At 44.1% G+C, this 26,900-nt stretch overlaps 1 pseudogene across 1 annotated transcript; it reads left to right on the top strand.

The window, feature by feature from the left end:
• Positions 1-1,344: 1,344 nt before the first annotated feature.
• On the top strand, positions 1,345-24,622 carry LOC309653624 (dihydropyrimidinase-like; annotated as a pseudogene). Its single transcript has 4 exons — positions 1,345-2,571; positions 17,248-17,410; positions 22,719-22,898; positions 24,156-24,622. The product of its transcript is annotated as a dihydropyrimidinase-like (transcript).
• Positions 24,623-26,900: the final 2,278 nt, after the last annotated feature.

Genomic DNA, 26,900 nt, shown 5'->3' with positions numbered 1-26,900 from the left:
GGGTGCAGAGGTGGCTGAGTAGGGCAGAGAAAAGGGAGGTGAGGGGTTTCTGAGGACAAGCTTCCCCTCTGAGCACGTTTGCTCGCCTCCCACCCGGCAAGCTGGTGGACGACATCCGGCATCTAGACATGCCCAGCGTCTGGACAGTGGTGGCCAGAAAGGGGGAAGACACCTTCTTTCTGCGAGCTGGCTTTTCTCCTTAAACTTACCCAACACTCTCTTCTGTGCGGTCAGTGAATCTCAATGAGCTATTTCCTTCTGCCTCAGTGACATTCTACAAATCCCCTCTTCTGATCAAGTTTGAGTTAATTAAATGTGGAGAGTTTATGCTGCATTGTGTTACAGGGCATTTTGTGATATAAAGTGTCTGAGATAAAGAAACCTTTGAAATCATCATCTGAGCTTCAGAAAGGATGTCACAACCACCCTGACACCCAATCTTACTTTCCTAGAGTGCTGTTATGTGTGTAGCTTGGCAGAGTTGCATATTTATTATTATTCTTTTCATCTTTACACAATGGTCTTTGGACAATAATTGCATAACCTTCTTGGGCTTCTTATTCCTGGCTTGACAGCCAAATCTATGGCACTTTATTGATGTTTCCTAATTTTTAATCATTTTGCGGTTTGTGTGATCTGAGACTTGAGGAAATTTGATAATAATAACACCTTGCATTCCACTATTAAAAATGCCATCTCCGAGGTCACATGTGACCGACCACCTACTCCCCAAACTCAAAGTACCTTCCCATCCTCTGTCAGTTGATGGTTGAAAAGGACAAAAGAACCAAAGTAAACCAGCTGAAGCAAACACTGGAGAGTCTGAAAGAGGGGACATCAGGCATGGCTGGTTCCAGGAGCACCAACGGTGTCATGAGAACCCAGTTCCTCTCCATCTCTCCTTCCTGTTCTCTGTGTTGGCTCTGTTCACAGGACTAGTCCCTTGTTGTCTTTTACTCCCTCCAGGATTCAAGTCCAGCAGGAAAGAGAAAGCCCCTCATCTGCTCAACCTAACACAAGTTAGGATCAGCTCTCACTGAGCACAGGTAGTCTTCTTGGGACCCGTGTCATCCCCGAACACATCACCGTGGCCGTGAGGACTTCCTGCTGTGATTGGAAGTGCTTAGATAAGCAGATCAGTCCCAGAGCCGGAGGTCCCATCAGTTCCACCCAGGCGAGTGTTCTGAGAATGCACGGGGAGGATTTCCTGCTAAAGAAACTCCAGTGACTGTTGGCAGAACGAGGAAGAGAATAGACGATGCAGCAGCATGCGTCCACCACGCTCCCCACGCTTCCTGCGGCATTCGATCTCGGTGCTCTTGAAATCCCGCACTGCCGTCTTCCCCCACGCAGGGCTCCCCGAGCTCCCTTCTCTCTCACGGCTCCTCCTCTGTCTTCTCTTCATCCTTCTCACCTGGGAGGAAGGGGGTGGTCCACAGCTGTCCAACCCTATCCCCTCAGCTTGACCACGTGGAGGTCACACTCAACTTGCCATCACCTTCTTGGTGCCTTTATCCAGCTGTTCCCTCACCCAGAGCATCGTCCCTCTTCTCACCCCTCCTCTCTCCATGTCCACGTCCTCTGCGTCCTGCTTCAGATACCTCTTTGTGAATCTTCCATATCTAATTTCCTTCAAGGCAGAAATAAACTCCCCCTTTCCTCTAAACTCGTATCTTTAGCCTCTCTCGAAGGTAGAATTTTCTGGTTTCTTTATTGTTATCCATTGAAATATGTATGTGTGTCACTGTTGGCTCTTAGCTCCTTGACGACGAGAATGTCATTTATCTTTGTTCCTCACATAGTTAAGAATATTTAAAAGGAAATCCAGATCAAGTGGTTCTTCGGGGCGTGGGTATTTTCATTGCTGCTGGTGGTGTCTGTCTGTCTCCCTCCCTTCCTCTCTCTCTCTGCCTGTCTCTCTGCATTTTGGTACAGACACACTCTTCATAAAGGGAAGAAATGAGGTGGATTTCTTTCCCCAAAGTGCCTTTTCTTAGAAAGGAAAACAAACGTCCCTCGTCTTTAAAAGTGCCTCCAAGATTTTTCCCTTCCAATGACTGGAAGGGAAAAAATCTCGGTGTACATCCAGGGTCTGGACGTACACCTGGATTCAGGTCGGCGGAACTTTCAGGTCAGACCCCCGCTGACCTCTGCGCCCGCCCCAGCCTTTCGCGCAGGCCCAGCCCCCCGGGGGTGGAGCCGCTCCTCCCCCACCCCCTCGCAGCGGGTCCTTGATAAACCCGGAGCCCCGCCAGAGCGCCCGCCCCGTGCCGCCGGAAGGAGGGCGGCTCCGCAGCGTGTGCGCCCCTCGCCATGGCGGCGCCGTCGCGGCTCCTGATACGCGGTGGGCGCGTGGTCAACGACGACTCCTCGCAGGTGGCCGACGTGCTGGTGGAGGACGGTCTGGTGCGGGCGCTGGGGCGCGACCTGCTGCCGCCCGGGGACGCGCCGGCCGGGCTGCGGGTCCTAGACGCCGCCGGCAAGCTGGTCTTGCCCGGCGGCATCGACACGCACATGGAGTTCCCCTTCATGGGCTCGCGGTCCGTGGACGACTTCTACCAGGGCACCAAGGTACCCGCCTCGCCGCGCCCTGCACCCCGGGATGCCCGCCGAGTCCTCAGCCGCCTCTGAGGCTGCCCCCCGGGGTCTGGCCGGGCCGGCTCGCGCCGGCGTTGCGCGGCGGCCTGAGGGGGCGGGAGCGAGGCGCGGCGGCCTGAGGGGGCGGGAGCGAGGCGCCGGGGCCTGAGGGGGCGGGAGCGAGGCGCGGCGGCCTGAGGGGGCGGGAGCGAGGCGCGGGGGCCTGAGGGGGCGGGAGCGAGCCGCGGCGGCCTGAGGCGGCGGGAGCGAGGCGCGGCGGCCTGAGGCGGCGGGAGCGAGGCGCGGGGGCCTGAGGGGGCGGGAGCGAGCCCGGCGGCCTGAGGGGGCGGGAGCGAGCCGCGGCGGCCTGAGGCGGCGGGAGCGAGGCGCGGCGGCCTGAAGGGGCGGGAGCGAGGCGCGGCGGCCTGAGGGGGCGGGAGCGAGGCGCGGCGGCCTGAAGGGGCGGGAGCGAGGCGCGGCGGCCTGAGGGGGCGGGAGCGGGGCGCGGGCGCCTGAGGGGGCGGGAGCGGGGCGCTGGGGCCTGAGGGGCCGGGAGCGGGGCGCGGCGGCCTGAGGGGGCGGGAGCGGGGCGCGGCGGCCTGAGGGGGCGGGAGCGGGGCGCGGCGGCCTGAGGGGGCGGGAGCGGGGCGCGGCGGCCTGAGGCGGCGGGAGCGGGGCGCGGCGGCCTGAGGCGGCGGGAGCGGGGCGCGGGGGCCTGAGGCGGCGGGAGCGAGCCGCGGCGGCCTGAGGGGGCGGGAGCGAGGCGCGGGGGCCTGAGGGGGCGGGAGCGAGGCGCGGCGGCCTGAGGGGGCGGGAGCGAGGCGCGGGGGCCTGAGGGGGCGGGAGCGAGCCGCGGCGGCCTGAGGCGGCGGGAGCGAGGCGCGGCGGCCTGAGGGGGCGGGAGCGAGGCGCGGAGGCCTGAGGGGGCGGGAGCGAGCCGCGGCGGCCTGAGGGGGCGGGAGCGTGGCGCGGCGGCCTGAGGGGGCGGGAGCGAGGCGCGGGGGCCTGAGGGGGCGGGAGCGAGGCGCGGGGGCCTGAGGGGGCGGGAGCGAGCCGCGGGGGCCTGAGGGGGCGGGAGCGAGCCGCGGAGACCCGAGCGGGGTCAAGGCGCCCACGCTGAGCTTCCTTCTTCTAGGTGGCCCTCCTCGTTGGCATCAGCCCGGCTTTGGCCAAGCCAAAGGAGCAACGGCTCCTTGCAAAGTGGAAGTATCGATACCCTTAAGGTCTAAAATGTCACTCACGGATGCGCGGGTTTTTCCTCGTGGGCCACGCCCTGGTGTGTGTGAAACAGATCGGGCTGTTTAGTGCAGGTACAGGCTGCAAACACTTTCAGAGCAGTTTTGAGGATATATCCGTTACCCAACCGATTTCTAACCGTTTTACTCTCCTTACACCTCTCTCCCTCCACGTTCCCCAGCCCTCTAGGATAGACCAGAATGTTTCACAGAAAAAAGAACCCTCTGACCCAGAGAGAGGGGTCTGGGGCAGGCTGCTGACGCCAACATTTGCAAAGCGTCCTCCTATTTACTAATTATCAACCTTTATCATTAGGCCAATGGTCAAAGTCGTTTGTAGGAAGGATCGTTATCTGTTTTGAAGAGTATTTATTTTTCTCTCTTGCTAAAACGTGAAATTTGCTAAATTTCATTGAATTTATGTTGACATTTAAAATACGTTTTTTTAGATATCCAAGCAATACACGATTATAGACAATTGGAAAAAAATAATAGGAAAGTAGAAAGAGGAAAAGTATTACCCATAATCTCCCAGTCAGTGACAACCCATGTTTTGGTGTATTGTCTTTATGGTTTTCATATGCTTTATTTTACATAATTGAGGTTGTATTGTGCATGTGTGTATGAATGTGTGTACCTGTATTACAAAAGTTTTGTAACCTGTTGTATTCAATTATAGTACAGGCACTTTCTGTTATCACAGACTCGTCATTCACTAAGTGCATTGCTGATGGCAGGGCATTCCATTGACACCCCCGTTTGCCAAGTGGGGACCTGCTGCTATGGCTGACCATCAGTCACCAGACCCACTAGCGTTATTCCCCCTCATTATTTCCCTTTCTCTGATCAGGGTTCCAGATGAAGCAGCCAAGAAGAGGGGTTAGAATGTTGCCAGGGCAGGACATTCCTTCTCATTCTCAAGTTTATCTGTGCATGCCCCAAGACCCTGGGAGGTGGTTCTTAGTTTTCTATCTGTTCTTGGCCATTCTGGGATTCCAGTGTGGAGAGATTTACGGTTCCATACTTAGAAGGCAGGTTTTTGTAGCATATATATATATATATATATATATATATATATATAGTCTGTTCTCACCATTTGAAAGAACTTACTCACCAGTTGATTCTGTAGGCGTTTCTGTACTTAAAGGTTGTCAAAACATTAAAGGAAAACATGTTTTTCATGAGCTTAGGATCACAAGCGGAAAATGATATGGTCCGAGATAAGGTCAAAGATTTAGCAAAGACTAAATTCACGTGGAACATTAAACAGTACTCACAAAAGGGCCAAGTTGCAAAAGTCTACTGCAAAATTGGTTGGTTGAATCCCAGGACATCCCCATCCCCCAAACAGATGAGGCTCCGTAAAATGGAACCAGCCAGGTAAATACAGATAAACATGAGCATTAAAGTACTGGCCTGAGTTCTGAAAGAAGGGCATTGTGGAGTTATTTTGTCCTCTTTTCTAGAGTCTTCACGATAATTCCCAAGGCAATGTTGATGGAGTTTCTGGTTTGGGGAAACAGGGACAAAGAAGTCTTTTGTAAATGCTCATCATACTATATACCAAACTTGAAAAACATCTTATGAATACTGTTAAGTAACATTTACTTTATCAAGTCCGTGCTATGTACTAGACACTGTGCTAAACTGTGCATTGTCTTCCAACAATCCCAGGTGCCATTGTCTACTCTTCGCAATTGAAGAAACTGAAACTTAAGTCACTTGCCCAAGGTCGCACACCTGGTAAGTGGTAGAGTGGCTCTTCAAATTCAGGACTGCCTGCCATCCCTAGAGCTCTTACCTACTAGGTTCTCTTCCTTTCTGAAATGATGATTGAAAAAAAGTCTAATGTTTAGATTCGTCAGAATGGCAGTAGGTAGATGAAAAAGCTGTAAATGTAAGGTGTGTGTTACTGTGAGAAGTCTTTTGTCAAAGACAGAGCAAAGTCATCTTTCAGAAATACACTAGCCCTTCTTTACCTTCCCGACACTGGAGGCAGTTAAGGTTGTCAAAATAAATACACATGTCATGGTGTGGGTTTGTGAGACATTTATACGTGCATTTATAGCCACATCATCCCTAAGGCTACAGAAATGGGTACCTTAAGTACAGAAAGCCATAAAGTAAGAACGATATATCATGCTTTCAGGAGATGGGCCCCCAAAGGTTAGACCAATAGCTGTGTGCTTCCTGCAAGCATAATGCTAATCATTTATAATATCTGACAAACAGAAGGGATACTATTTGTGGTGGTCTATGTATTGATCACTAGATTGTGATGGACCCCAGTTTTAAAAATGAAATATAGGTCAACCAAAGGTTACATATTTTGGAAATCTAATTCGTGTCAGAGGTAGGTTTAAAGCTTATAATTGATTTAGTTAATTACAGGTAAAAGCTTTCCATCTGATATAAGTAATGGAAATAGCGTTCTGCTTTAAAGAAATCATATTTCATTTTGTTGGTCTAGACTGGATGTACAGTGGTCTTGCAGTAATTCAGTATCCATCGTGAAAGACAGTGGGACTTTTTTATTCAAATGGGTATTGAAAATTAGATAAACTTGAAGGAAATACGACTTTGCTTTTACTACATCCTGTGATAAGAGAATGAATTAAAAGGACTTGGCCAGTCTTCAAATATACGTATTTGTATTCAGACATAGATACAGCTTGGCGTGGGTGGACTCACATTGAAAACCTGGCAGCATCAGTAGCTGGCAAAAGGATCTTTTTTTTTTTTTTTTTTTTTTAATTGAGAAAATGCAGAACACTTTTTTTTGTAAAGGACAAAAAGTCCTCAAAATTATCAAGAGAGAAAATTATACTTTGCTCTGGAACATTTTGGTAAAATGCCATGGAGGTGATTACTTATAATAAGGCAGTGGAAGGTACATGATTAAGCACATATTTATGGTTGTATTTATAGAGCTTCCTCACCTGGTAGAAGAGCTGTGATTCAGAGAGCTTGGTTACAAACCAAATCCCTTATTTTGTTTCTTGCTGGCGCTCCAGGATGGTTTTCAGAAGCTGTGCATGCTGACTGCATGACCTTGGGCAAGTCACTTCCTCTACTGGTGTTGTCAGCATTTCCGAATCTGTAAAACAAGGCAATAGTTAGAACATCTCGGATTAAATTTTTTTTCTAAGTAATGAAAAATACATATATTTATCATTCAGGAAAATGCTGGAGCATTATATTCGCTGATCATACATAGTTGAATGAAGACACTGCTTTTTTTTTTTTAAAAAAGGAAAATACAGAAGAGTATAAAGAAAAATAATATATAAATCATCTATAATTTCAGCATTTTGCTTTTAACATTTTCCTTTCAGATTTTTCTTTTTGGGGGCACATATAAACATTTTTCCTTCTACTAACTGGTGCGTACACTTTGGAATCAACCTTGTTCGTTAAACCTTTCCCCCACGGCCTTCACTGTTGTCAGAGAACGTGATTTCTGTGGCCTGTTGACATCTCCGAGGCTAAGTCCCAGATCTTTCTCTCTGGTCTTGTATCTCTTCCGCATCAGGCTTCCATTTCTGCCCATCGACAATGAATGTCCCACAGGCGCCTCAAACTTCAAGTGCTCGACCCATTTTTCATCCTCTGTTTCCCCAACTGTTAACAGCTCCACTCTCATCTTGTTCGTGTTGGACATTTTGGTGGTTTCCAGCTTTTTTTGGCTTGTGCATAACAATGTTGTGACGTAATTCATCACTCAGATTCCTGATGATTGACGGAGAAATCACCCCTCAGGGTGAAATGCCTGGGCCAGTGAGTGTTAGATCCATCCTAAAGGAGTCTAACATACATCCAAATTGCCTTTCAATTTATGCCCCCCTCACAGCAGTACATCCTAATTCCCATCTCACTGCATCCTAGCTAATTGTGGATATTGACTTTTTAAAAATCTATGCTAATTTAATAGGAAAAACATAGAATTTCGTAATGTTTTTAAACAAGCATTTCTTTAATTGCTTGCAAGGCTGAGCTTTGAACATTCTTGTGTTAATAACTTCCATGTTCCAGCTGTAAGAGTGTATAATTCTGTCATTTCCTTCAGTGGCTATTTACTGATTACAAAGTTAATCTTTGCACTAATCAGAGGAAGAAAATAAAACCACCTCAAAGATTAATTTGCAACCACTTGACATTAAATAGGGCTTTCGGCCTATTGAAGGTATTGTGTGTTAGGAATCCTTTCACTGAATTTTACAGAATCTGGGACTTGCCTTCTTTCAGTTTTCATACTTGAGTTTTGCAGGCTTTTCACTTCCACTGCTTGTTTTCTCCCTCATTTATCTGGACTGCATGCCTTCAGTGTCTGACAGGGGTAGTCAGGATTCAAGGTTTCCTTGACGTTGCTGTCGGGAAAGAAACATTTTTCCTCTAACCTCTTATGTTCAGTTTTTGGGGGCCCACAAATTAAACTGACAAAAGACAGATTCACAAGAGAAAAGACAGATTTTTAAAATTCATGTACATGCAGTGCAAGTTCACAGAAAAATGTGCTTCAAGGAGGCAGTTAGAATTTGGTGCTTCTATATCACCTTAACAAGGGAAGGGGAGGGGAAGAAGGGCACTTATGGAAAAGCAAATGACTTTTAGGAAAGACCAGTGGGTTCTTAGGGGAATAGATGGAGATACGATAGTTCATGACGAGGTCTATTTAGGTGCAGTGCAGGCTTCTAGTCTCAGGTGGTAAGAGTCATCTTCCTGGAAAGGCATTTATGACAATTCAGTTCTTTTGAAAAGCTCTGCTTTTAGGCAGCTAAGGGAGTTCAGGAAAAAAAGCCTATTCTCAAATGCCTTCAGCTCAAAATGATTTTTATGCCGCGGTGGCACATTCTGGACCTTGTCACTGCCGTCTAATATGGAATAACCTTAAGCTAAGGAATTTTCAAGTTGATAGTTATGTTCCGTGAATTCAGTCAACAAATAGTTCTTGGGAACCCACTACGAGCCAGGCATTATGGTTGGGGTTATAGAGATGAAAACTGTGGTCTTTGCTTGCAATGGCAGACAGACTGGAGGTATATGGGGTTCTAATTTATATTGGCTTTAATAATAAATTATATACAGTGGACTTTTGGACTTGTAGACTTAACTTGGACAATTTGTGACTATTTTTGAGTGAACAATTTTTGATCTGGCATTTCCCCTTGTGCTTAGTAACCATTTATAATTGCTGGCATCGCTGGGCTGCATTTCCAATAGGTGAGCCTCAGCAACTCCCCAGAGCCTTCTCCTCAACACCGTTCTGTGCTTTTTCTCAGATGTCAAGTGACAGTTGAGGGAGGACACTGCAATTTTTCTGTTATGCTTCATTGCATCTAATAGAGGAATTTCATGTTATAGTGAGAGTCATGCGTTCCTGAGCCCTGAGGATCTGTTCACACGTAAAAGCTTAAAATAAAACAAACCATAATCTTTTTATAAAAACAGGAAATTATTGGAGGCATAGATATAGAAATAGGCTATAATTCTGTTTTGTTAAAAGTCCTCGTTAACGCTGATGAGGTAATGGGCTTGGGACAAAACTGAGCATTCAGCTTTCAAGTGTGCTCAGAGTCTACATTCTACAGTAACATTTTCATAGAAGGATTTCAGAAACCGCACAGCCAGGGCTAGCAATATTTTTGAGAAACAAAATTTCACATGAATATGCAACTTGCGCAGCTTTCCCACTTTGCTGTTGGAAAAGTGAACCATCTTAATTCTTCCATCTCATAATTTCTGGGAGACATTCATTGGCCTCTCTTCCTTTCTTCCTTAAACATTTAAAGAGTATTTATGTACTAGGCACTGTAACAGGCACAGGGCCTATGGAGATGAAACTACATCAGCTAAATCAGAATCTCTGGGGGGCAGGATAAAAGTTCCCTAGACCATGCCAGTGTGCAGCCAGGGTTAAGAGTCGCTGGACTAGGTAGAGAGGGGACAGGGAGAGAAGAGTATGGGTGACTTGTCTCTCCGAGGTGGAAAGGAACTCAGATCATGCAGGGCTTTATGGGCTGTGTAATAATTGTTTTCTTCATCGTGAGAGCAGAGGGAAGTCAATAACAGATTGGAAGTGGCCCAGACTAACTGGTCTAGTCTAGTCAGAAGATGAGGGTGGCACAGGGCAACGGAGGTGCAGACGCAGGAAGTATGGAGACTCATGGAGTATGTAGGGGAAGGGATAGGTTGCTGATGGATTGGATTTGGGGATGTAAGGAAGGGAACAGGTAGACGTCAAGGGTGCCTCTTGAGTCTGTGGTTTGCACAGTGGGATGGGTGATGGTGTGATGAATATTTCACATTTGGGGAGGCAAGGAGTGTGGAGAGGCACTGTGGAGGACATCTTTACAAAGCTGGATATGCTTCTAGAGTTGGAACGTAAACTGGGATCATGAAGTTTGTTCTCATAAGTCTTAGTGACTATGAGAAGTCTGAAAATTCAGCCACGTGTTTTTCTCCCTAAGGCTCAAATGTACTGTTGGATTTCTTTTTGTTTTATTTGGGTCGAGCAGGTCCTCTGATAAATTTTAGGGAAACAAAGTCACTTGTTCTAGGATGAGCTTAGAAATGAAAATTCAGTGACCCCATAAAAGGAAAGAAAATCCTTGGGATGCTTTCAATAATGATTTACAACCTAATACAGTCTTAAATAAAGTCTTGTGTTCTGTCATATTATGACCCCACTGTTGGTTAAGAGTTTATCCCAATTTATGTTCTATCACGTTTTCACGTAAGACAGCACATGCTCTTTTCCCCTCAAGACAAGGTTTTAGACAAATTGGAAGGTTTTCAAGGGAGAACAGCCAAAGTAATTAGGAGCTGAAAGAACTGATTTATGAGCCAAGATTAGAAAAGGCAAAGGCATTTTGTTTGGCTACCTGACAAATAAAGGAGAAGTCAATCAGCAATAAATACAAAGGAAACAATTAGGTTTTATATAAAAATATGAAAGAAATTTTCACCCTTTACTGGTTCTCCCTCCCCTAAACTCTCTTCATTCTTCAAATGTTGATCCTGGTGAACATTTTGTGAAGTGAATCTAGACGCATCTGATGTTAAAAGCAATTCAATGAATACTGAAAATATCCAAGGTGAGCTAGGAATGAGATGTTCTGCTGAGTTGGTTTGCTGGATAAAGTTAATTATCCCATGGCTAACAAGTGTGTGGAGGCCAAGAAGCACTGATATGGGCCTTTCCTTGTAACTCTTCTAGGGGCGCATTATTTCAATGGCAGGTGTCGCAGTGATGAACATCACATGAGCTTAATGAAGTTGCGTCTCATTTGTGAATTTACAATTTATAATTTGATGGGACTTGTTTTGTTTTGGTATGGCTTTGGGTTTCCTAAATGCTTGATTCATTTTACCAACCTATGCCTTTCTCCAAGTAATGATTCACTGATGACCTGGGGCAACAGGCTGGAAGTCAGATCACACTAAATGGAAGATGGGATAAGGGGGAATGGCCTGCATAGGGTTGAGGCCCAGAGTAGGCTGAATGTAAGACCTCCTGCTCAAAGCTGTATCCTCCTCCATGTTCCCAATGAGGATTTACCAGCTGTGAGACCCTGGAGAGTCATTTGACCTCTCTGAGCCTCATTATCGTCAACTGTAGAATAAGAAAAGCAATTTCTACCTCTCAGGACTGTAGCAAGGCTTCGTTCAATGAGCTAACGTGTGTAAGATGCTTAACCCAGGACTGGGCATTTGAACAAGCTCTTCTTTCAAGAGGCAGATACTTCCCGGGAGGGGCAGGTCTCCTTCACAGCTCCTGGTGTCCCCTCTAATTGGGATTATAGAACTGCAGCTCTGGCACGTGGCTCCCTGGATCCAGTGGAAAGAAGGCAACGTTTCAGATCTTGAAATAATAGGGATTTGAGATAACTTTGGGCAGCCAAGGGACCCTGGATAACCAGAGAGAACGGAAGAGGCAGGAGGAAGAAAGAGGTTCCAAGGAGGCTGGGGCGCTGACTGTCCGGCCACTGTTTGCCAGGTCCCAGGGTAGCAGCCAGGATCCCTGCGGCAGGTGGATGGATAAAGCCCCAGGGGTTTGGAAAAAGACAGGTTCCGTTTTCAATCCATTGCCTAGGATTGGCCCAGGCTGTCCTGTCCCAGGCACTATAGTTTTTCTAGATCTGTTCCCATTTTGAGGGTGAGGAGAAGGAGGAAATTAGGGAGGAGAAACAGAACAAGAAGAAACCAAAGAAGACAAGTGGTTGCTCCTTTACTGTTCATTAGGGAGATAGAGCATTTGTGATAAATCCTTATTTATGGGCTTTTAAATGATAGCCCCAGGAATTTCAATTTGCTGTAGTTTAAAAAGAAAAAAAAAAAGTGGCCATTTGACCATCACATCTTCAGTCTCATAAGAGGCCCATCGAAGTTGAACTACTTAATTTATATGGCATATGCATGCATACCTGGATTTGTATCACATATATGTAAAATCTTTATTTTTTTCTTCTTTTGAAAGTTAGGCTTTGTTATAGAAAATGTAGCAACTACTGAAAATAAAATTGAACTAGAGGAAAATTAAAAGGATCTGTAGTCACTCCACCCAGAAACAGCCACTGGCTCAGACCTGTTTTGTTTTCTTGCTAAGGGTTGGTATGTTCTGGAGCATGTTGCCATGGTGTCTCTGTCTCTCTGGTTATTTCCCCTGACCTTGGGACCCCTCTGGCCTCCTCTGCAAGGTGACTGCCACATCTTTCTCCTGCGTTTGAGTGCTCTTGTGCTCGGGGCTGCGTTTCTCTGTCTGCAAACACACAGAGTGGACATGTGCCTGAGCACCTCATGCTCAGGGTGCTCTCCGCAGAATTCATGCTCCCTCCAAAGACCAGATCGGCTGCCCTCCTCTGTCCCCTCATCTGCCACCTCTCAGTCACTCCAGCCAAAATCAGCTCCTGGACTCCCGTCACCCCCGCAGCCAGCCAGCCACTGCCTTGCCCTCTGGGAACCATTGCTTCACACATCCCAGTCATCTTTTTTTAAAGTACAGTTGGTTTAGAGTAGTATGTTGGTTTCAGGTGTACAGCATAGTGAGTCAGTGTTTTTGCAGATTATACGCCATTATAGGCTATTACAAGATAATGGGTATAATTCCCTGTCCTGTACAGTATATCCTTGTTGCTTATCTGTTCTATACATAGTTGTTTGTATCTCTTAATCCCATACTTCTTATTTGTCCCTCCCCATCTTCCTTCTCTCCTTTGATAACCACAAGTTTGTGTTCTCTATCTGTGAGTCTGTTTCTCTTTTGCATGTAGATTCTGCCCTTTACCACTTTTCTGCTGATGCTTCCTCACGGACCCTTTTCTCAGAGTTTCTCCCCTGCTGTCAACTGTTACTGAAAGCACTGGCTCTGGAGCCCAATGACCTGCGTCCAATCTTGCCTTTGTTACTCTCTAGCTGTGAGATGTGGGGAGTTATTTCATGGTGCTGTTCTCAGTTTCCTCAACCCTGAAAAGGGGTTAACAATACGACCTGCTGCAGAGCTGATGAGATGGTTAAAACACTTAGGACATCAGAATAGTTCCTGGCACATAATAAGCACTCACTACAAGTTAGATACTATTATCCTTATCGGCAACTGCACATTTATGTCCTAATGCTAATTCAAATCCCAGCTTCCTCTGATCTGTTTCCTTCCTCTGAATTCCCAGGAGTCTTTTCCTCTTCTAGGGAGCTTAGCAATTTTAACTTCCCTTTAGCAATTCCTATACCACATTTACTATGGAAGTGTACTTGCTACCTATTATTACCATCTGATTATTTGATTATAATTGTTTGTGCATGTTTCTGTCTCCCCCTCTAGACGGTCTGATTATTTGTGTGTGTCTGATTATTAGTGTGTCACATGGTGCAGTGACCAGGTGAACCACTGGGGGGTCCAGTTTCTTCCATTTAGTCCCTTAGTCCTTGCTCTGTACAAGATCAAGAAATGGGCAGATCAAGAAATGGACAGTGTCAAAACACAAGAAACTGGTGATGTTGGTTGCTTCCTGGAAGTCAGAATTGGAGGGAAGACTTTTCATTGCATTGTGTGTAACAGCCCACTCACTCCCTGTAATGGCTTACTTGGGTAGACATTTTTTTGGTAATAATTTTATGAAGATGTAATTGATATACAATACCAGTTAGCCATTTAGAGTGTACAGTTTAATGTTCTTTAGTATATTCACAGAGCTGTGCAACCATCACCACAATCAATTTTAGAACATTTTTATCTCCCCAGAAAGAAGCCCATACCCTTTAGCTATCACCCCAACTTTCCCCAACCCCCCTGGCTCCAGGCAACCACTATTCTACTTACTGTCTATGGATTTATCTCTTCTGGACATTTCATATAAATGGAATCATATGATATGTGATCTTTTGTGACTAGATTCTTTCACTTAGCATCATATTTTCAAGGTTCATTCAAGTTGTAGCAAGTGAATCAGAACCTCATTCCTTTTTATGGCCAAATAATATTCCATTGTATGAATATACCACATTTTGTTTATCCATTCATCAGTAGATGGGCATTTGGGTTGTTTCCACTTTTTGATTATTATGGATAATGCTGCTCTGAATATTTGTGTACAAGTTTTTGTGTGGACATGTTTTCATTTCTTTTGGGTATATACTTAGGAGTGGAATTGATGGGTCATATGGTAACTCTCTGAGGAACTGCCAAACTCTTTTCCAAAGTGGCTGCATCATTTTATTTATATTTCTACCAGCACTGTATCTAGTTTCCCCACATCCTGCATGTGATAGACATTTAATATGGAAAGAATTGCTCTTTAAGCTTGATTTTCTAGTTCAGTAGACACTAAAAAAGTACTTTCTTCCAACACTTTAATTAACAGCACTTTCTATTAGAAAAATGCCCTTCAGCCTCAAGGGATATCTGTCAGAAGACATTTTAGAAGGAAGAAGGTGAGAAGGTTAATCTGCATTCGAATAAAAATATAGAGCCTAAGGGATTTTTTCTGGTATTGTCATTATACCAATAGGGATTTCTTAAGAAATGCAAATATGCATTGTTTTGCCATGCATAAGGCAATTGTTATCGAAAGATAAAGTACAGGATCCTGTATAAATAGTGAGATTTCTGAGAGCAAAAAGAGTTGGAGTGGGACCAAGTGACTTAAGGACAAATAAAAATCCATTGAAGTAAGCAAGAACAAGGAGCTAGAAAATAGAGCTCATGTAGCAGCTGGGACCTTGGGAGCACTCGGCATGTCTGGGGGCCTGTGAGTGGGGGGGAAGGTGACAGGGGTGCAGACCTGGGAGGGAAGCTGGTGGCACTCCCTTCTTTGTTGTAACATGACCATGTTTCTGGTGGTGAGATGAGTCAATGTATGAAAAGTGGGGAAATGCCTGATTCTAAAGCAGTGGTGCAAAGGCTCATCACTCATTGTGGGCTGAAGCTTATGAAGCACTTACCGTGAGTCAAACACGGTATTAAGCACTTTATATACGTCACCCCAGTTTAATCCTCCCAACAACCCTATGGTTCAGGTACAATTATTGTCCTCACTTTACAGGTTAGGAATCAAAGGCACACAGAGGTTAAGAAATTGCTGTCTACACTCCCACGTTCATTGCAGGATTATTCACAATAGTCAAGATATAAATAAATTAACGTGTCCATCTGTGAATGAGTGGATAAAGGAAATATGGTGTATGTGTACAATGGAATATTATCCAGAAAGAGGGAAATCCTGCCATTTGTGACAAAGTGGATGGACCTTGAGGACATTGTGCTAAGTGAAATAAGGCAGACAGAGAAACCCAAATATTACATGATCTCACTTATATGTGAAATCTAAAAAAACCAAACTCAGAGAAACCAAGAGTAGAATGGTGGTTGCCAGGGGCTGGGGACGGGGCGCATGGGGGGAATGGGGAGCTGTTGATCAAAGGACACAGACTTCCAGTTATAAGGTGAATAAGTTCTGGGGATCAAATGTGCAGAATGTACAGAACAATACTGTACAAGGAAAGAAGGAAGGAACGAATTAAGGAAGGAAGGGAAGGAGGAAGGACGGAAGGAAGGAAGGAAGGAAGGAGGGAAGGAAGTGGTTAAGGAATTGCTCAGAGTACCATAGCTGATAAGTGCTGAATCTGAGCTGTGCCCTGGAACCAATAAGCCTCTTTGGTCGGTGCCCTTAACCAGTGCACTAGTATATCCCTGCCTATGTTTTTTTTTTTCACCTACATTGTCTGAACACAGCAGTTAAAACCACATTTAACCATCTTTTAATCTTAGTTTAAATAAAATCAAAGCCAGTAATTAGTCAAAGACGTGATTTAATAACTTAATAGTTTTTAATCCAGTTGTAATGTAACATAGTGTAACATGCCAGGGAAAATAGAAGCTTCGAGGCAGATCGCGCAGGGCCTTGTAGATCATGTTAAAAAGATTAAACGCGGCCTTCCCTGGTGGTGCAGTGGTTGAGAGTCTGCCTGCCAATGCAGGGGACACGGGTTCGAGCCCTGGTCTGGGAAGATCCCACATGCCGCGGAGCAACTAGACCCGTGTGCCACACCTACTGAGCCTGCGTGTCTGGAGCCTGTGCTCCGCAACAAGAGAGGCCGCGACGGTGAGAGGCCCGCGCACCGCGATGAAGAGTGGCCCCCACTCGCCGCAAATAGAGAAAGCCCTTGCACAGAAACGAAGACCCAACACAGCCAAAAATAATAAATAAATAAATAAAAATTAAAAAAAAAAAAAAAAAAAAAAAAAAAAAAAAAAAGATTAAACGCTATTCCAGAGGCAGTGAGAAGCATTCAGTTTTAAGTCTTGGAGTCAAGGGGCCCCATCTGTGCTTTGGAATTTCCCCCTAATTGCAAAAAGGGGTTTGCATTGGAGGAAGTAAGAGCAAAATTGGGGACATAAAGATCAAGCTGAGGGGTGACACTAAGACCAGAGCATTGGAGATGGATTAGAGGGGACAGCTGAGAATTAAGGAGTCACCAGTTGGTTGTGGGGAATGAAGGCGAGGTGGGAATCACGTGAGTCTCCCAGGATTCTGTGTGGAACACAGTGTAGTTAGAGATACAGTTCACCAAGATTGATTCTAATGAAATGGATTGTACAATGATGTTTTCTTGAGAAGAAAAATGTTTGAATCGTCTCTGTTTTTCCATTTTGGTTTTTCTTTACAGCCTTCACTATTTTCTTTGGTCAAAGCCATTTTCATTTCATCAGACGTGTCATTCTTTTTGCAGAAGCAATTCCAGCTCTTTGAATACTTCAAACTTTAATTTATGGGACATCTATTCATGTCTCTCTAGATCTTTTAAACAGGCAGCATCTTTGTGCAATTTCCTGGACCCATCAAGTTTGCCCGAGTGCTTGCAAATGCATGTTGTTCAAGGAGATAAATGACTCAACTAGAAAACTGTTGGCTAACCTGTTGAAACTCTCTTGTGATTCCAGGCTGCCCTGGCAGGAGGCACCACCATGATCCTTGATTTCGCCATTCCTCACAAAGGCCACTCACTCCCTCATCGAGGCCTTCGAGACCTGGCGAAGCTGGGCTGATCCCAAAGTCTGCTGTGACTACAGCCTTCATGTGGCGGTGACATGGTGGAGTGAGCAGGTGAACCACTGGGGGGTCCAGTTTCTTCCATTTAGCCCTTTAGTCCTTGCTCTGTGCAAAGATCAAGGAACAGGCAATGTCAAAACATAAGAAGCTGGTGATGTTGGTTGCTTCCTGGAGGTCAGAATTGGAGGGAAGACTTTTCATTGCATACTCTTTTGTACTGTTTGAATTTTGAATCATGTGAGGTATTATCAATTTAGAAAACTAAAAAAAATTTTAAAGCATATGAAGGTGGTAGGATAAATCCCTTATACTCATTCACAAAAGACTTTCCTAATATTTAACTCATGAATTGTAAATACTTTAAATGTAATTTTTAAAAGTACTGGACTTCTCAACTTCAACAATACAGGACGCTTTTAAGCAGTCTTTTCCCACAGATCAGAACTTTAGTTAGAAATGTTTTTAATATCTGGGAAAAAACCAAGGAAGCGACAGACTGGGAATGTGTTCAAGGCCTTCTCCCAGCTGTGCACTAACCTGGTGCTCTGCGAACATCAACACCTGGTCAAAGCATTTCAAAACAGAGCTTACACAACCTTCCGTATCTGCTAATTATTTAGGTCATGGCAGAAATGATAACATGATTCAGACAGAAAAGACAGTTTTGAGAGATGTTAAAATATGTTTATTTTTTTTCCCGTGAAAACATGTATGTGTACTTTGGAAGAAACTTTTACTTGTGGTTTAAATCAATAACATGTTTTTCCACATTGAACTTAATTCAGAACTCGTTTTGCCAGAAAGGGCTCACGGGATGACTTTATTTGAAGTTACCATGTAACTTATGTCCCTCCTTCCTTCCCAAATTTGGACTGTAGACACCAAGTTAATATAAAACAAGTAATCAGTCTTTAACAGATAGTTCAGCAAACATACTAGCAAGGTTTATAGTCCAGAGAAAAAGTTAATTTTTCCCCAGAAACGCCATTCTAACTGAGGCATCTTATCTCTTTCGTGCTTTTAGGGTCTTCCTACCTTCCTACCTTCCTTCTTCCCTCCCTCCCTCCCATCCTTCCTCTCTATCTCCCTTCCTTCTTTCCCTTCTCGCTTCCTCCTTTCCTCCCTCTCTTGTTTTATAAGATAGAGCAAAGGTGAAGATGTTTGCCCTTACCAGCGTTTCTCACACTTTAATATGCAAATGATTACCTGGTGAATATTGTTAAAGCACAGATTATGTTCAGTAAGTGTATTAGTTTGCTAGGGCCGCTGTAACAAAGAACTACAAATTGGGTGGCTGAAACAACAGAAGTGTACTGTCTCACAGTTCCGGAGGCTAAAAGTCTGAGATCAAGGTGTTGGCCGTGTTGGTTCCTTCTGAGGGCTGTGAGGAAGAATCTCTTTCATGCCTCTCACCAGCTTCTGGTGGTTTCCTGACAATCTCTGGTATTGTTTGATTTGTAGGAGCATCACCTGAATTTCTGCCATCATCTTTACATGATGTTGTGTGTGTGTGTGTGTGTGTGTGTGTGTCTAAATTTCCCCTTTTACTAAAGACACCAATCTTATTGGATTGTGGTCCACCCTGCTGACCTCATCTTTTTTTTTTTTTTTTTTTTAATTTATTTATTTTTATTTATTTTTGGGTGTGTTGGGTCTCCGTTTCTGTGCGAGGACTTTCTCTAGTTGCGGCGAGTGGGGGCCACTCTTCATCGCGGTGCGCGGGCCTCTCACTGTCGCGGCCTCTCTTGTTGCGGGGCACAGGCTCCAGACGCACAGGCTCAGTAATTGTGGCTCACGGGCCCAGTTGCTCCGTGGCATGTGGGATCTTCCCAGACCAGGGCACGAACCCGTGTCCCCTGCATTGGCAGGCAGATTCTCAACCACTGTGCCACCAGAGAAGCCCTGACCTCATCTTAATTAATTACATCTGCAATGCCCCTATTTCCAAATGTTGACCTGAAACAAATAGACTGCTGGGTATTTCTCCAGCAAAGATGGGTTTATTTGGGATCAGCAGAGAATTGCAGTTCAGGGTCTGCAAGCTTGGCCAGCCACGTGCAAGTCCCCGCAGGGCAAGGGAAGGAGCAGGCTTTCATAGAGGGGGAAAGGAAGCTGGGAGGGCTGTAGTAAACAAAGAGCCCGTGACTTTTCATTGGCTGAGCCCTTGCTAAGAAAGGAGTCTTTTTTTTTTTTTTTTCCCCTGTGTTGATATGCAGGTGTGAGAGCTCCCCCTTCTGGTCTCCCGACATCCGCTTAATTGAGGTTTCTATTTATTAATTTTTTACACAAGTGAGGTCACATTTGGTACTGGGGGTTAGGACTTCAACATATGAATCTGGGGGGACACAGTCAACCCATAGCAGTAGGTCTGGGGCAGGGCCTGAGATTCTGCATTTCTAACAAGCTCCCAGGTGGTGCTGATGGTGCGAGAGCAATACAGTATAGTGAGACTTACCCATGGGTATGGATGTGGATGACAGGGACGTTTAACGAGGTCACCTTCAGAAAGGCTCTTCTACTCAGGGAGTAATAGGTATTTCATCTGAGCAATGCAGATTATAATTCCCTTTGGGAACCCCATCGTGTGAATATTCCAACAATGTTTAAAGCATTTTTTTTCTGACTATAAAAAATAATAGACTCATGGTAGAAAATATGAACTTGAAGCTTAAAAAAATGAGGCACACTATCCCAAGTCCTACCTTTGCTGTTGTCACTTAATGTACCTTGGAACCCATTCCATCATTTCAGTGATGACCACTCTCAACATTTTGGTGTTTGCCGTTCCTTTTCATGCATTTATTCATCCAACAAAAAGCTATTGAGTGGCCACTATGGACCAGGCACTCTTCTAGGATATAGCAAGGGACAAACTGTACAAAGGCCCTGCTCTTATGGGGTGGAAATTCTAGAGGAGGAGGCAGGCCATCAACAAGTAACTATATTATATGCCAGGTGATAAAGCGCCATGGAGGAAAGTAAGGAAAATTAGTAAAGGAATAAATAGTGATGGAAGTGAGTAACTTAATATGTGATATTGTCATTTTTAAAACGTTACTGATTCAGTAGGGAAAAGTTGCGTTGTTTTAAAAAATAAATTAATTTATTTATTTATGGCTGCGTCGGGTCTTCGTTGCTGCACGCGGGCTTTCTCTACTTCTGGCGAGCAGGGGCTACTCTTCATTGCTGTCTGTGGGCTTCTCATTGCAGTGGCTTCTCCTGTTGTGGAGCACGGACTCTAGGCACGCGGGCTTCGGTAGTTGTGGCACGCAGGCTCAGTAGTTGTGGCTCACGAGCTCTAGAGCACAGGCTCAGCAGTTGTGGTGCACCTGCTTAGTTGCTCCGCGGCACGTGGGATCTTCCCGGATCGAACCCATGTCCCCTGCATTGGCAGGCGGATTCCTAACCACTGTGCCACCAGGGAAGTCCCTATTTTGTACTTTTTAATCAGTAGGAAGGTTAACATTTTTTCCATGTTTATTAGTCATTTGTATATACTGTTTGAACTGTAACATTTTTTACCTAGAATGTTAGGGTTTTTCTTATCAAGTAGAAACAGCAATAACTCTTTTTAAATTTTTTATTAACTAAAAGCTATAATCCTATGTCTGTTATACATTTTTATGTTTTGTTGTATATTTTTGTTTTATATTTTATGTTATATATATATATTTATTTGTATGTGTGTGTGGGTTTTTGTTTTAACATGTAGAAATTCAAGCAATTTTATTTGATCAAGTCTTCTGACTTTTCCTTTGAAGTTTTTAGTCTTTGATGAGACTAGAATTGGACCTGCAAGGGCAATTACTAAGCTAGTTTTGATCTGAACTTGTCCCTTACCGTTGGTGTGATGTTACGATTTATAATAAGAAATGCATGTCTGGTCTTCGTTCCCATTTCCTGCACAGAGCTCCTAAAACCCCTGGAATTTCCTAAGTGATGAGAACAACAAAAGTGTCTTTTATTATGTTAAAGAGGTGATTTTTAGACCGCACCTAAAGATGGGGGCTGATTGACCCAGGAGCCAACTGTATTATTAGAGGGTTGAAAATGTCAGTCCCAGCCAGCTGACCTCCGGGGAGGGCAGAGGGGCTGGAGTCTGGATCAGTTGCCAATGGCCAATGCTTTAATCAATCATGCCTGTGTAATTGAGCCTCCGCAACAACCTAAAAGGATAGGATTTGGAGAGCTTCCAGGATGGTGAGCAAATGGAGATTTGGGGAGAGTGGCGCTCTCAGAGAGGGCATTCAAGCCCCGTGCCCTTTCGCCATTCCTTGCCCTGTGACGTACCTCTTCCATCCAGATGTTCATCTATATCCTTTATCGTTTCCTTGTATCATAAACTGGTGATCCAGTAAGTAAAATGTTTCTCTGAGTTCTGTGAACCGCTTTAGCAAATTAATCGAACCCATGGAGGGGGTTGTGGGAAGCTCTGACTTATAGCCAGTTGGTCAGAAGTGCAGGTAACAACCTGGACACCCCATAGCACTGAACGCTTAACTTGTGGAATCCAGTGCAGTCTACCTGGTGCAGGTAGATAGTGTGAAAATTGAGTTTAATTGTAGGATACCCCCCTGCTGGTGTCTGGAGAGCTGCTTGGTGAGGGTGGGGAACCTCCCCACCTCCACACATTGGAATCGGTGATCAGAACCTTTTAGTTGGCAACCCAGAAGGCTCCTGAGGCTTCTGACAGGTCCAGAGTCGCTCAACTCCCAGGAGCTGCCAGTGGCTCAGTCTGCATCTTCCACTACCTTCATCTCTGAACTCATCCTGTAGGTTTCAGATTTGACCCCAAACCCTTACTTCGCATTAGCTCTGATTCCTTCTAGAGACACAATTGCTTCTGTTGCTGCCAGTGGCTTTGTTTTCATGTTCTAGAATAATTTCTTCTCATCAGGAGATAGATGCTGAGAATTTCATCAAGTATAACAATGAAGTATTTGGGGGAAATACTATTAACTCTTTCATGATTTAAAAGTATCGTAGGGACTTCCCTGGTGGTCCAGTGGCTAAGACTCTGCACTCCCAATGCAGGGGGCCTGGGTTCGATCCCTGGTCAGGGAACTAGATCCCACATGCCGCAACTAAAGATCCCGCCTGCTGCAACTAAGACCCAGTGCAGCCAAAATAAATAAATAATTTTAAAAAAATAAAAAAATAAAAGTATCGTAGCAACAGCAATTCATCACATGAAATGAGGTCTAACCTAGGGGAAAGATCAAGACCTTAATTACATTTTTCTGGAGTTCAACTGATGTCCTTATTTTACTTCATTTTCTTCTGAATGCAAGATTTTGGAGAATGCTGATATTATCTTTAAATTAAAGAGTGACATTTTGTTGTGGTTTTTGTGCCCTTTTAGGTTAAAGAAGAAATGAAAATCCTTACCCAAGATAAAGGTGTGAACTCCTTCAAGATGTTTATGGCCTATAAAGATCTGTACATGCTGAGAGATGGGGAGCTGTACAAGGTCTTCTCTCGGTGCAAGGAAATTGGAGCAATTGCTCAAGTTCATGCAGAAAATGGAGACCTAATTGCAGAGGTAAGTAACTGCCTTCCAGAACTTCCACAGAAATGAAAATGGCCATAACTTAAGGTGAGGATGACTGGCCCCATGTAGGTAAATTCTTTTAATGGATTGGAAGAAAGGAAATTCAGAAACTAATTTTATGTGGCTTGGAAACACGTGACTTGAATTACTTGCTGCCTGGCTCTGAGTTTTTTGCAGGTGGTATATGTATTGGAATGAGGAGTTCCCTTTTTCAAATCAGTTATTAGATCTCAGACAAGGTTTATTCTAAAAACACAAATATTTTTCTTTGAGTCCCTAGCATTTTTTTTTTTTTAGGTAGCTCAAGCTGCTGGTTCAGAATGCCAAAGTGTGGACATCGGTGAAATCTGATGACTAAAGCAGTGCATTAGGTAGCTGTTTAAAGCCCCATTCTTTTCAGAAACTGGGTATTAAAATGTGCTGTGGAGGAATCTAGATGATATTTCTCATGTTAGTTCCATTATTAATGCCCGAAGGGTACACCATCTGCAAGATTTAAAGAGCTGTCTCTTACCCTTTATGTTAGCTGATCTTTCTCTCTCCCTGGGCTCACTTCCCATTAAAGTCAGTGAGATGGAGGCCCCATGGCCAGGATGGGGGGGGTGTGGTGGGCAGGGGGGCTGATAAGAGGAAAGCATGAGCTGTAAGCTCAAACACACCAGGTTTAAACTGGACTCCTCCGCGTCCTAGCTGTGTGACACCAGGCGAGTGATTTTGACACTCTGAGTCTTGACTTCCTGCCTTTTTTGTAAGGAAGGAATAACACTTTTGGAGAGAGGAAATACTGGTCTAATATCACTCCGTGGATTGGGGGAGGAGGCAGTGAAGAGAATGAATCAGTAAAACGTAGAACTAATTACATAATAGCATGAGTCGCTTCATCAAGGATATAATATGGGGGACTAGAATACTTTGTTTTATTATATTTTGTTCTGAACCAATAAAAAGTCTTAAATATGGACACTACTTTTCAAAGACTGTAATTAGAACAGACCTCATTATCTTTGTCACCTTTTCAATCAAAATATTTTGATTGTGAAATATGTATATGAAAAATTAACACATGCTTTGAGAGTAGTAGATTATTTTTACCCAAAACACACACTGTCTATGCCACAGTCACACACACCTATACCTATTAGATCTAAAATAAAAGCCTGGCAGTGCATTCGTTTCACAACAAAATTATGGGAGTTGTCGTTAGTAAACCTTTCTCACCGGTGTGCATGTTCCTGCTGCCTTTTTTAGGGAGCGAAGAAGATGTTGGCTTTGGGGCTAACGGGTCCCGAGGGCCATGAGCTGAGCCGCCCAGAAGCGGTGGAGGCAGAGGCCACGCTGAGAGCCGTCACCATAGCTGGCGCCGTGAACTGCCCTCTGTGCGTCGTGCACGTGATGAGCAAGTCCGCAGCAAGGGTGATAGCAGATGCCAGGAGGGATGGTAATTCCCGAACTGTAGCCTCGCTTACAACTAGTACTGTTAGCTGAAGAGTAAGGTAAAATAACGCCAACCCCTGCTTTTGCTTATCAGAAAGTTGCCCATGAATTTCCACAACTTTTCTTTCTTTTTTATTTTGAATCTTTGAATTTTATTTTTTTATACAGCAGGTTCCTATTGGTTATCTATTTTATACATATTGGTGTATATATGTCAATCCCAATCCCAACGATTCTTCCTCCCTTTTTATTAGCATCCTTTCTGTGTTCTCGCAGTCTTACACGTCTGTCTGTTTCTGCCCTCTTCAACCGCAAGCCCCGCCCTTCACACCACTAACTGCCAACTCTCCAGTGAACTTTACAGAAGCTTCCCTGGCTCTTAGGCACCTCCGCTAGCCCTTCCAGTACCTGAATCAGGGTCAGGCAGGGCACACAGTAGGTGCTCCACAAATTTCTTTTGAATCGAATTGATTCGTCTCACAGCAACTTGGTTGTTGGCGCGATTGAAGCAATTATCCAAATAGTGTTTTTATGACAATTATTTTAAGATTTTTAAAGCAAAGTTATGTTTACTCCAAATTGCTTAATTGCCTCACTTCTATAGTGTAATTTTATATGTAAACAGTCATCTTAAAAGAAAGAGAAAATCTCCTATTTTTGATAAGAATTGAACATGGAAATAATTTTATTATTGGCCAGTACTGGGAAAGGAAGAATGAAAAACAAATGAGGTGTGTTTTATTCAGTACTTTAGACCCTTCTGGGATGTGGTACTGGTTTCTATCTCTCCCTTTTAGGAACCTGGATAATCAGAAATCGTTGTGTAAATCATCCTGGCTATTTGTTTTTTAAACTGAAACTGGCTGCATTTTTATAACATGGATCTTAAAAACTATGAAAATAGATTTGGCATGTCTATAATTGACACTAAAATAATTTTTTTCAAAATTGCTTCTTGTTGCTTGAGTTTCAATAAGGATTTTGTGCAAGCTAAATGCATTTTTAAATGTAATATATCAGTATCGTGTACTAAGAGTCACCTCAGTTTCACACAGGAGTTAATAAGGTCTTACTACCAGCCATTTCTGGTTGCTTTTTTTCCCCACATATAGTATAATTTCAGTATAAAAGAGCATACCACTTCAAAAAGAATCTGTACTTCAATTTTAAGTTATAGCTTTAGGTTTTGCCACCAGATGGCGCCGTTGCTAGCTCTATGAAATTGGTTTTCTCTATTTGCTTTGCAAGTGGTGTACCGTGTGTCCCATAGCCTGTCAGTTAGGTCCGTAATGTCAGAATATGGTTTAACAAACAGCAAAATCAGCAGAAATGGTCAATCTTAACCCACCAGCAATCTGTGATTTTGCCAGTTGTGTCAGGAAACAGTTTCTCGATTAGAGTATTTATTTTGCATTGGGATAGAATTCCATTAGCAGCGGAGTAAGTCTAGGGAAGGTTTTAGAATGTAAATCGTAGGCAGAAAACTATTAAAATTAAATATGAATATTTTAATTTTATTTTAAATTATTTTTAAATATAATTTTATATTTTGAATATGTAAAACGTGTACCTGGCCCAAAAGTCAAAGTGATATATTAAAAGATATATTCTCAGGGATATCTTGCTTCCTTCCCTAGCTTCTTCATCACATACCCCATAAGTAATTATTTTTATTAATTTATTTCTGGCCTACCCTGTAGTGTTTCTCTTTATGAAAAAGGAACATATCTATATTTTTATTTCTCTTTCTTTCCTACTTGAAAGGTAAAATCCATAGTGTTCTGTATCTTGTTTTTTCCTACTTGAAAATATGTCCTAAAGGTCAGCTCATATTAGGTATAGAGAGCTTCCTCATTCTTGTTTACAGGTGCAGAGCATGCCACTGTATTTGTTCAACTAGTCTCTAATTATGGATATTTGGGTCGTTTCCAATCTTTAGCTGTTACAAATAGAACCACAGTGATGTCCTATGCCTATGCTATTTCATATTTGTGGAAGGTGTATTAGTCTCCTATTACTGCTGTAACAAATTACAGCAAACCTAATGGCTTAAAACAACACACATTTGTTATCTTATAGCTCTGGAGGTCGGAAGTCTGCAGTCGGTCACACTTGGCTGGAAGCAAGGTGTTAGCAGGGCTGTGTTCCTTCTGGAGGCTCTAGGGGGTATGCCCTTCCTTGGCTTCTCTAGCTTCTAGAGACCACCTACATTCCTTTGTTCCTGTCTCCCTTCCTCCATCTTCACAGCCAGCAATGGTGGATGGAGAACATCGCATTATTCTGATCTCTCTCTTCTACTTTAAGGGTCCTTGGATGACATTGAACCCACCTAATTAATTCAGGATAATCTCCCTATCTCAAGATCCTTAATTTACTCACATCGGTGAAGTCCCTTCTGCCAAGTAGGGTTAACATATTCACAGGCTATGGGGATTAGGACATGGACATCTTTGGGGCACCATTATTCTGTCTCCCACAAAAGGGTAGCCTCAGGGTAGAGTCCTAGAAATGAGAACCTGGAAATGGTTCAAAGGGCAAGTGCATATCTACTTTTTGGAC

This window comes from Balaenoptera physalus (genome assembly GCF_965194825.1).
Source record: "Balaenoptera physalus genome assembly, contig: HAP1_SCAFFOLD_706, whole genome shotgun sequence".
Classification (NCBI taxonomy): Eukaryota; Metazoa; Chordata; class Mammalia; order Artiodactyla; family Balaenopteridae; genus Balaenoptera; species Balaenoptera physalus.
This window is presented reverse-complemented; position numbering and strand designations above follow the sequence as displayed.